The 12,326-nt window shown below is 33.1% G+C and overlaps 1 long non-coding RNA gene across 1 annotated transcript; it reads right to left on the reverse strand.

The window, feature by feature from the left end:
* Positions 1–16: 16 nt before the first annotated feature.
* LOC113768518 lies at positions 17–9,627 on the reverse strand. Its single transcript, XR_003468081.1, has 3 exons — positions 9,529–9,627; positions 9,008–9,260; positions 17–181 (listed from the first exon to the last, which is right to left on the reverse strand). It is a non-coding gene; the product is annotated as an uncharacterized LOC113768518 (long non-coding RNA).
* Positions 9,628–12,326: the final 2,699 nt, after the last annotated feature.

A 12,326-nucleotide genomic window follows, 5' to 3' on the forward strand; every position in this document is an offset into this window, starting at 1 on the left:
AAAAGAAAGCTAGAAATTGCAAGAACATAATTAATTACATCTTCAACTTAATTAAGAAGTCGTACATGTGCAAACTGTTTTTGCTGTTAAAAGTAGCATTATACCAGGAAACTTAAAAGACTCTTGACCAAGTTGTGAACACTACACCATTCCTTTGAGCAGTACTTTGAACCAGTTTGGACTGCAAGTTTTGCAGAAAAATATTGTAACGATATGATATATGTGAGGTAAAAAAATGATTAAAAAAAAATTTCTATGAAAACTCGTAATTCAAACAAGGCTTAATATTAAGTATTTTTCTACTTAATCAAATACAAATTTCCTTTCAAGGGAGGGTTAAGTTAGGTGGTAAGATGAGAGGAATTATAAATAGGATGTTCTAGTTCAAGACTTCCCCCTTATACAAAAAAAAGAAAAATAAGAATTTTCTTTCGAAGGTGCTAACCAGTATGCTATATTTACATGCCAAAGTCACAAGTCTACAATTTCATACTCTCAAATATGTGTAATTAGATGTCCTCTATCACAGCTAGTGTTGTACTAATTACAATTCAAAAAAATGTTACATAACTGTGAGAAAAAAATCATTCAATTTAGTTAGTAATATAATCAGGTATTTGGTGGATTTGCTATCATATTTATCATAATACTCTACGTAATCTAAAAGTAACATCCTCATGTATCTCTACCATTTGTGACAAAAAATGCCACTAACCTGGTCCGTCACTACTCATAAATGCTCTTATTGCGTCTATTTTTAATATTAGTCACTAAAATATGGAATACCTTCGGGTTAGTTGCATGCATATGCGAAAGTGTTTTCACTAACAAGCTTCATAAAAAGAAAGATATATCCTAGAAATAAGCAAAACTTTAAAATATTGACATCACATATATATAACCAACTCGTCTTAGATGAGTTGACTATCAGGATGAAATACTTAAAGTGGACTGTAAATCAAAGATTTAATCCTCTCTACCTGCACTAAAATCCCATTCATGTGTAGTAGTGCATCCCTTTGATCTAGAGGAAAGAAGTTGCGGATTGATAAAAACAAAAGAAAAGAATATGTATGTATATATACACAGATACACATATTTTTCTGCTTCCATATTTACTTTTCTTGTGTTCAGAGGCTTACGCAGAACTAGAGGGAATTGAAGGGCTGCACTTAGAAATTAAGGTCTGCCGACATGACAACTGGATTCTAATAAATACTTCAGAATACTTCAACCATCTACCTGTCCTTCTCAACCAAGTGATTTGGAATTTCAGACCGAGAAAAAAAAAAAGGAAAATCGGGATGTAGAATTTAAGAAGGGATACGAGATTAAAATCCAAATCTGCCCTATATATGAATATGATTTTTTACATCCAATTACTAGGATAACAAATGTTTTCTTTAGTACTTTTATTTTAACGGAAAGCCAGCATCAAGGGCAAACTCTTACCTCAATTAGGTTCTTTTGGGGTGTACAAATATGGGAAGATGTGGCAATGGACACCTGATTTTTTCTCATTTTGAACAAAGTCAAGTTCTGGTATTACTTTTCTTTTTCTATTTTTTTCCCTTTTGTAGCAGTAAGTTTCTTTCAAGCTATAAATAGCAGTTTGACCCGGGGGGACTATGAATAATTCTCGATGATTTATGTGCACCACAAATCTCAAATGTGGTCATGCACGAATGGGGTATGGACCGATTAATCACATCAAAAGGATTTCATGGGACTTCACAAGATGCGCTGCCACTTGATCCTAGAAAAATTTGTAATCCCTTAAATGAAGAGAGAAATCAGTACCACTGAAAATTATGAAGCTTGTCTTATGTAAAATGAGTTCCCACAGCCATGAAATTGGTAATGGATTTAGAGGGAAGGGCTTGACTAATTTGGAAACTATGTATGAAAGGCTCAAAAAATTAAAGAAAAAAAAATACAAAGGAGCAATTTTCTGGTAGGTGCAATTAGATACAATTAGACAGTTTGGAGGGACAAAATTAGATAATGACATATAGTTTTATCTTATGTCTAGTCTACTTCATATAATAAATCAGCTTCCCAGCAATGAAGTTGTCAATGGCATTAGAGGGAAGGGCTGGACCGGTACAGATAATGATGTTCTGAGGGCTAAATTAAATAAAAGAGATTTCTGGAGGGCTTGATTGACAAAACTGGATATTTCGGACATGGCACAAAATGTTGGTAAGCCCCTTTAATTTTAGGCATGACTCAGCTAAAACTGAGGTTGGCAAAGGACCATTTGCATCATTGTCACAAGCTGGATATCATTAACATGATTGGGGCAAATTGCACTAATGAATGGAGTGTTATCTCCTTCCTATAATAGGAGTCACTTTCTCAAATTCTGTCAATTCTTTTTGTTCTTTCCACGTCCCATCAGATCAGTCCCAGAAATTTCTAGTGATATGAGATAAAAAAAAGTTTAGCATCTAGAAAATGGAATAGGTACTCCAATCACGAGGTATGCATACAAAGGGTTTTTTTTTTTTTTTTTTTTTAACTAGTGCTAACTTTTAATTTACGCCGAATTTATTATTTGAATATACACTAATATTTACTGCTTCTTTGTAATTAAATACTTTTCAGAATTATTTTTATTTTGTAAAGAAACTTACGCTGAAGTACCCAATTCCTATCTTAACAAGTTTCCATAGAATGTTATCAGACAAAACCACAAAAATTCATTAGGATCACCATATTTTGCTGGATCTTGCTAGGAAAATGGTGCATATATGCAAATGCCTTACCCATTGTCAATAGACCGTAAAATAGTACTATACATTTTCTTGAAGTTAAATACGTACTCAGAAAAGTTTTTCTTGAAGCCTAATCGAGCTGCATGAACCCACACAGATACGTATATATGTGTGTATGTGTATGGATGTATTTATGCATAATTCTTACATTAACAAACTTTTTACTCGTGCCATTATGTTGTATTTTTTATGAGAATTACAATGAGTTTCATAACTTTTCTTCTGTTTTTTTTTGGTTTTCAATACATTGAAAGAATGTAAATTAGAGAGAGAGCTTTAATCAACTGCAACACTAATATTAGTTACTTAATTAATCTGTGATATTTAATCCAATTTGTATGAGTATTAGTAGAAATTTTTATGGAATTTTCTAACCGGTGCCCATTAGACATTCCTTAAAACACTTAAAATACACCATAACCTACTATATATATATACACACACACATACTAACAAGTATTATCCTCCTTTGCATTTATATGAATTTTCCATTTAATTTTACCTACCCTCATTTACATTTATTTACTTTTCCTAATTAATTTCACATTTCTAAAAATAGGGCACCTAAAGTGTATCTTAATGAGTGCTTAATTAGAATGTTTACAAAGTGGGGAAAAAGCGAAATGAAAGAGAAGTAGAATAATTGTGGTAAGATGCCAATTCTGTTGTCTATCTTCATCGGTACCCTATGGGGGATTCCTTTGATGGGAAAAGAAAAAAAGATAGAAAGCATAGAGTATTGGACCCCTTAACAGATTTATATAGCATAATTTTAGGAATTAAAATTGATAAAACAAATGCACCACCCGTGGCCTTTGACTTGTAACAAATCACATACTATTTGGTTAGTTATGTTCACACCTTTCTAGGTCGTTTAATGTTCCTGCTCAAAACCTTGTTAAGTATGCTGTTAATCTTTCAGATTCTTGTATATGGAGAAACTCTCCTCCATTTTTTATTTGTTCTGCACTTGTTGCAGATTCGATCACATGATTAATAAAATTATTCTATTTTATTATAAAAAAAAAAACTTACATTTTGAAGAAATAATAAAAATTGATATAAGAAACAAAATGTAAAAATTTCAAGAAAGGGTCATTTTTAGTGTCAATTTATGTTAAACCCTGTTATTGTAAACAAAACCAAAGATGAAAAATTCAATAGAGTATGTTATTTATTTTCAATATGAGGTTCACTTTCCAACTTATGCTACATATCAAAAAAAAAAAAGGATTACGATAGAATGTAAAATGAATCTTATTAATTTTACTATTATAAAAGTTTCAAGGCTAAATACGTCCATATATTTTCAATATCTGGTAAACAGTGTTAATAAAAGAATTTAATAAAAATGTGTATACAGTAGATATCCCAAATCTGCATAAACAAGCATGCTGGTATTATCACACTACCAATAAATAAACCTCATACACAAAATAGAATTAGAAATGTAAACTAAAACCCTATCTAAAAGCACAACTACAAATTAGATACAGAACTGGGTTCAGTCATTTGGATATTAAGTTCAAACTGAGGCAAACATTTTGGAGGAAAAAAAAGTTTAAAAGTTTAATCTATATTCAACCTCAAAATTAAAGAGGAATAATATATATGAAGGGAAAGAAATAACTTATTAAGGATAATTTGAAATTACATGTTAAAAAACGCTTAACTTTAGACTCCAATAAACAAAAACAAAATGAAGTACATAGTGATGATATATAGACTCAAGTATTTGCATATGAAAAACAAAAAGAAAAGTTATAATTGCTAATATCTTTAAAAACCACAACAATAATGGTTGAGACTAAAAAGTTACATATATACATATACATACATACATATATATATATAGAGAGAGAGAGAGAGAGAGGGAGAGAGAGAGAGAGAGATAAGAATAAAACAAAAGATGCATCGAACAACAAATAATAAAAAGGTTAGAAGGAAGAAAGATAGCTCGCTATGTTTAAGATGGACTTAAAGAGAGAAAATATATTTCAAAAAAAAAGGAACAAAAAGTAAAAGAGAAACTTTGACTCCAATAGGACACCCTTTTTATCTTTTAAAATGTGATTTTGGAAAACACGTCTATAGTAACAATATTATAAATAAACCATACAAAAATACCCAAAAAATTGGATTATACGGCAACAAATACCAAAAAAAAGAACACTAGGACATGTAACATTACCATCTCCATCCGCTCGCTCCAACCTTGCTACCCTATCCTGCTCTCCTTTCTGGCCACCTTGCACAAACCTTCGCCATTTCCCTTTACGTTCTCTATCCTCGCAGGTCCCTTCCCATTCCCATTCCCCTTTCCCCGTACTCCACATGCCACTTGCCTTCTTCCCTTTTCCTCATCACCCTTTCTTCTCAATCCATGTAGGCCTTTGTCTTGCTCACCCACCCTCATCCTCTATCCAACCCTTCTTCCCTACCTTGCTACCTCTCACTCTCTCTTCGCTACAGCACCCCTTTCTTCTCTATCTTACACCAACCCTGCAACCCCTTGTCTCCTCTCTTCCCCCCAACCTTCCTTTCCCGTCATTATTCATAACTTATTTTCTAATCAGCCGGTCACATTTAGGTGTATCCAATGCCAACTTCAAAAAAGTACCCTAAAAACAACAAACACACTCAATGTAAAAACACTCTACAAACTCCAAGTATAATAATTTTTGAACAGCACATCTATTGTGAAAGTTTGGTAAAAGCATTCTAGAAAACACCCCATCTAGATGGAACCAATCTTTATGTATTATTCTCGTCTTGTCCTTCCTAATTTAACTTTTGCAATATCAATATCTCCTTAGTTACGATTGCAAACTTTAAGTAGTTAGAATATTCGTTTGTTTTTTCCATTTTGTTAGTCATAGCAATACTAAAATTTTAGTTGCAATTGCTTCCAATAAGAACAGATCAAAAAAATTGTTGTATTCCTTTTATGCTTGGGCAAAATTAAAAATTTGAGTGGTACGAGCGGCGTCTGGTTATGTATAATTCAGGTACAATTTCAAACATACACATAGAACCATTTGGTACTCCATGCATGATGATTACAAAGTTGAAATTTTAGATGACTACACTTTATTTCTTATTTTGGGTGGGATGTACATATTTTAGTGGGAATTACTTAGAGCAAAGATAAAAAATTGTTAGTTCCTTTTTATTCTAAGTCAAAATTAAAAAATGTTAGCGGTGTGATTAGGGTCAGTTATATAATTCAAATCCAAAACAAACCTATTTTATTTTCTATGCATGATGATTCCAACGGTGAAACATTGGATTATTGCATTTCATAAGATAAACTACATAAGAAGTTCTTAAACTATTCTAATCATTGGATGACTGCATTTCATTAGATAAACTACCTAAGAAGCCCTTAAACTATTCTCATCGTCCATTTTTAGTTCCTCATCTACTTTAAGTCTCAAATTAACCCTTGAACAATTGAAGGCGATAAAGTTTGATCCTTTAATCCATTTCCACTGTTATATCAGTCAAAGTTTGCCCTTAGATCCATCAGGTTTAACGGTGAAGATAACTAGTATCATTTTTTATTATTTCTAAGGATTAAAGTTTGCCCTTAGATCCATCAGGTTTAACGGTGAAGATAACCGGTATCATTTTTTATTATTTCTAAGGATTAAAGTCATTTCATAACATTTATTTCACTATGCTATTGTTGTTAAAGTTTGACTGGTCAAGTGGGGAGGCAAAGTGTACATATTAGTGGGAAAATTGTATATGTTAGGGTTAGGTAAAGTATAAATAGATTAATTAATTGGTTCGTACACACTCTTATTATTAGGCAATCTAAAACTCTTATTATAAATAGATTATTAGGCAATGAAATGCGCGCACGCACACACACACGTATATAGAGTAGAAACTCGAAATCTTATAAAGAGGAAGGTGAAAGAGAAAAACTTAAGAGTTGAACTAATGATCTAACTTGTACTTGATTTTTTTTTTTTTTTATCAAAACGGCATCATTTTATTAATTGGACTCCAACAGTTACGTAACAGATGGGCAACTGCCCTTACAATCAGCATGAGCAAGCTCATGCAGCCAGCCTGGGAAGCAATCCTTCCATTCGGCAGAACATTCCAATTGTAAAGCTTTCTTAGCTAGAGAATGACTAACAAAGTTGTTTGCCCTTCTAGTATAAGCAAAACAACATTCATCAAAATTTAGTATGAGTTTCTTCAAGTCAGCTATTAAAGAGTACTTGATTAAAGAGTGCAAAAAATTATTTAAAAGTGGTTCACGAATTGCCAGAGGCAATTGTTCAAGGTAATTGATGGCCCAAGATGGCAGGGCTTGGATTTTGTAAACCATCTCTATAATTGTCCAAGGTGTTACAGCTGACACCCAATTGGAAGCCCAATCTAAATTCTGCAACCCAATGCGCGAATTCAGAAGTTTGTGAATAAACCCGTCCAACACCCCCTTATGAAGGACAGAATCATTGACCAAACTTCACAGAATCACAGATAGTAGCCAAATACTTACCTGCCTTGAAGCCTTACGCGTCATGGCCCTTCTGTTTCATTTGGCAAAATGTCCTCGTTTAATTCTTTATCAATTATATAGAGGTGGCAATTTGTCTCAAGTCCCAATGGGTTACCCATGCCCATGGGGACTTTGGAAGGGATGGGTATTAGAATTTGATATTGGGTTTAAAATGGGACAAATTTCAATTGTACCCATTAATTGATGGAAAATTTTGCGAAATACTTGGGTACCCATTGGGTTCAAATAGCAAGGGATCCGTTTGGATTAGTTATTTTTTGGGGTGTTTTTGAAATATTTTATTGTAGTAGTGTATATAAAAAATTTTTACTAAATTTTTTTTTGAAATATTTGATATACTAATGTGGATGGGATGTTTTTTGAGTTATTGTATATTACTGTAACATTGTATTTGAAAAACTTATTTTTTGAAAAAATAGCTAATCCAAACGGAGCCTTAGATTCAAAAATTATCTTTAACAATTTTTATAGTCATACCAGCGAATATAATCTAGCAGTCTTCCTAGTCATTATCCGCAAGAATTTCCAGCATTTCAGTCAGTTTAGACCTGTCATCCTTGGACAATGATGAGAATAAATATTCAACACCCTAAGTGCCTTGGCCATCTTGATATATGTTGGAATATGGCTGTATATCTATCTTTTCCTTTATTTGTTAATCCAATTTTTGGTGGGAATCTTGAGTATAAAGCACTTGCATGTTTATTTAATAAAACTAAAAGAAATTTAATAAATAAAAAATATTAAAATTATATAAAAAAATAAAAAATGAATTAAAGGAAAAAAAATGTAAAAAATAGCTTTGGGTATTGGGCGGGATCAATCTAAACCCATCCCAAAGTGATCCCGCCCAAGTTAGTCCCAAAACACATATGGATAAGGTTGGACCCAAACCCATATAATTCGGTTCCATCTCAAACCCAAGCACATCCCGCCCATCCCGCCTATTTTGCCACCTCTACAATTATATCATTATTATCTGTTGTCTCTGAAATCACTTATCTTGTACGGCATTTAGGCTTTATGAAATAAACTCTGTTATTTTCTTCTTTGTTTTATTATTTCATATTGCATTTTTAATTTCTCAAGTGAAATGTTAATGTAACTGATGGCAGGACGACTGATTCTTGTTTGTGGAGATTGTTTTATTCATTTTTGGCTCCAAGCCCATGCAACTGTGCAAGAACTGAAGGTTCAAAATTCACTTAACCAATAAATGCCTAAGGTCATAAAATGCATCAGCATTTGTAGTTTGTTGGGCTAATTGATAAAAAAAAATAGTTCTTTAAGATGTCTTGCAACTTATTGATTAATAGAGATATATTCATTTATAATATCTATGGTCTATCAAATAAGGGATATGTATATTCTTCCAAAATGGCTCAAATTCAGGCACCAATTTGCAATTTTGCTCATATTTACACACATTTATTTTTATTTGGGAAAAGAGTGCCAATGGCCCTCCAACTCTTACCCAGGTAAAGTTTTGGCCCTCCAACAATTAAAGATACGTTTTTGGCCCTCGATCTAACAAAATAGCATATTAGTGGCCCTTCTGTCAAATCCACCAGTTAACTATGACGGGAAGCTTCATCTCGTGAGACGCGACACCAAATATGAAGGGCATTATAGTCTCTACATGATGGTTGACCAAGCAAAGAGAGAGTAAAAAGGTTGCTTCTTATCTTACCTCAAGTTAGAGCAACAAAATCTCCATCTAGTCAAAGTTGGAGCTGAAAATGCGAAGAATGAACAGTTCCCTCTACCGATGTGCAAATGTGAGAAAGAGACTAGGGTGATTACTTCGTGGACTTCAAAAAATCCTGGGCGAAGGTTTGCTGTGTGGGCAGAAGGTTGCTGCGGATATTGGGCATGGATCGATGAGGAGATGTGCCGACGGGCTACAGAAATTATACCTGGCCTTCTTCGAAAGATTAATGCAACTGAAAAGGACAGAGATGAATAAGAAGAATTAGCAAGAAGAAATGAAAGAAAGGAAACAAAATTGAAGGAAAAAGTTCCTTCACAGTGGAATTTGATAATGTATCCACTATCCAGCCGACTCGTGCTCCCGTGTCCTTATCATCCTTCTTCTTTCTTATTATTAAAAAAAAACAGAGAAAAGGAGAATACGGCGATGCGGATTTTCCTCAAATGAAACATTTTTAAAATTTTGAAAAAAAAAATGTTTTTGCAAAGTTGCGTGCTTACCCCGGAAAAAGTTGGAACTGAAGAAGGGAAGTCGGTCGGATTTTTAAAACTGCTCCTGGTGTTGTGTTTGAAGAGAAACACGGAAGTGGGGGCAAGTAGAAGGAGTGTTTATTTAGAGAGAATTGATTGAATAAGAAAGAAGAAAACAAAGATGATTACCTCACTCACTCACCTGTAGTTGGATGATGATAATGTCAATAAGTAAAACTAGTGGGAGTTGACACCAATGGGTGGATCGCTTTATATGGCCATCAATGACTGTGGAAAATTCTTGGACTCTCTCGGCCCGGCGGTGAAAGCGTCCCCACACATCCAATTTTGTAAAGAAAGAGGCCTCATCTCATCCTCCTCTCACAGCCACAGCCATAGCCATAGCCAGCAGATTTGTGAAAACCGAGAAAAGCACAAACCACCAAAACAGTTTCTGTCATTCAGTTGCTTTACGGAGTAGTCCTAAATGGATGGATGAATCTGTTGGATGGAGATTTTTGTTGCTCTAACTTGAGGTAAGAGAAGAAGCAACCTTTTTACTCTCTCTTTGCTTGGTCAACCATCATGTAAAGACTATAATGCCCTTCATCTTTGGTGTCGCGTCTTACGAGATGAAGCTTCCCGTCATAGTTAACTAGTGGATTTGACAGAAGGGCCACTAATATGCTATTTTGTTAGATCGAGGGCCAAAAACGCATCTTTAATTGTTGGAGGACCAAAACTTTACTTGGGTAAGAGTTGGAGGGCCATTGGGACTCTTTTCCCTTTTTATTTTTCCTCGATAAAGAAATAGGTAATTAATAAACACTGACAAAACTAATGAGGTCTAGTTCACATGCCAGACTCCTAGCCATTCACATGACTGGGGCTTGGTGCAAGTGAACACTAAAGATTAAAAGGTCACACAAATTTGTGAAATTGAAAGTAAAACTTGTCAAATATCCTCTAACTAATTGGTCAAATTTGAAAACATAAAGGACTAATTTCTTATTTTGTAAAACATATGGATCATATCGCTCATAATTGAAATCAATGTTTATGAAAAATTTAAAGGGGAAAAATGCACTTTTCATCCCCAATGTTTGGGTAGTTGAACAATTTCTTCCCTAAAGTTTTAGTTAAAACACATTTCATCCTCTTAATTTTTGTAATTTCAACCAATTTTGTCCCTAAAGTTTCATACAAACATATTTCGTCCTCACAATTTCATAAATTTGACCGATTGAGGACAAATGGATAATTGCTAACCAATTTAGACGGAATATCATCATATAACTAGCATATCCTGCTAATAATTGTATTGTTACTTAATTCAATCATTGATTAAATTACATAAACAATAATGAGTGTGTATGGTTTAGAGATTATTCTTTTTTAAAATTTGTGAAATGATGTATGTGAGATAAAAAATAGATTGGATGATAGATAGACAATTTGAAAACATGTATATGATGCAAAAGAAAAAAATTTTGCAAATAAATAACAATCCAAACAATTCTTTTTTTTCATATTAATACTTTTTTCCAATTGGTTGTAATGGGATTGCTTGAAATTTTTCTTCAATTAGCTATAATGGGGTTGTTTCTTCTCCACAACTTTGTTTCCTCTTGATCTTCTTATTCGATTTGTAATCAAGAAGAGAGTAATGTTGACTAGAAATTTCTTAGTTTTTTTAATGAAAATGAGCAAGTGAATTAAGAAAAAAATGATTTTTGAGGTTTTCATGCCATGGACAAGTGATGATATTCCATTCAAATTACTTAACAATCCATCAATTGTCCTCAAATAGTCAAATTTATGAAATAAGGATGAATTGTGTTTGCATAAAACTATAGGAACGAAATTGGTTGAAATTATAAAATTACGGGAATGAAATGTGTTTCAATTGAAACTTTAGGATTGAAATTGTCCAAAACCCCCCAAACAATGAGGATGAAAAGTGCATTTTTTCCAAATTTAAAGGATCAAATTTGTTAGTGCTTAAATGATTTGGAACTTATGAATAAAAAACCAATAGATTCCAGAAATCAGCACCATAATTCTTTTGTGAATTCTTTAACCAATTGAGTAACATTGCTTGCATCGCCGTATAACCACATCAATATATCTGTACTTCAAGATAACATTAATCCCATCACTATTCATATTAATACCATTCCATATTCCTATGGAAAAATACCAAATTCATTTGACTAAAGTGTAACCATTAAAAAGAAAAACTTTTAAAAAATGGGGAAAAGAATAGCTCCTACACTAAGCAAGCCTCAATTTATAATATTAATATTGTTTTTCTATTATTTACATTTTATCTTTCTGAGAGGAATTTTTTGGATAACAAAATGTAATAAATGGTATTTCGTGATCAAATATGATAAAATCAACATGCACAAGAATGTAAATTCTAGCATGTGATGACGAGGTGAATTTAGCTACTCTACATGTTTTTCCTTATTGCTTATTTTTCAAAAATCCCTTAATCTTGTACTTCAAATTTTTGTTGACATGATAGAACCGAAGAGATGCATCATGCAAGTAGAATTTGATTTTTATTAATGCTATAGATTAACTTCAAACTAGTCCTTGTGTTCTCAATTTACTAAAGGGGAATTTTGGACAAAATAGTAAAACAAAAGTTGTCATAGCCCCACCTCCCCCTATGGCGTACCCAAGGGGTCAGCGGACCGCCTGCCCAACTCTTGTCTGGACTCATGTATAACTTATTAACAATCTTTTAACACAAGAGCCACAACTCCAATGACAATATAAAACAATCCTTAGCCAAGCATGAGTATATAGATGATGCAAAC

This window comes from Coffea eugenioides, chromosome 4 (genome assembly GCF_003713205.1).
Source record: "Coffea eugenioides isolate CCC68of chromosome 4, Ceug_1.0, whole genome shotgun sequence".
Lineage (NCBI taxonomy): Eukaryota > Viridiplantae > Streptophyta > Magnoliopsida > Gentianales > Rubiaceae > Coffea > Coffea eugenioides.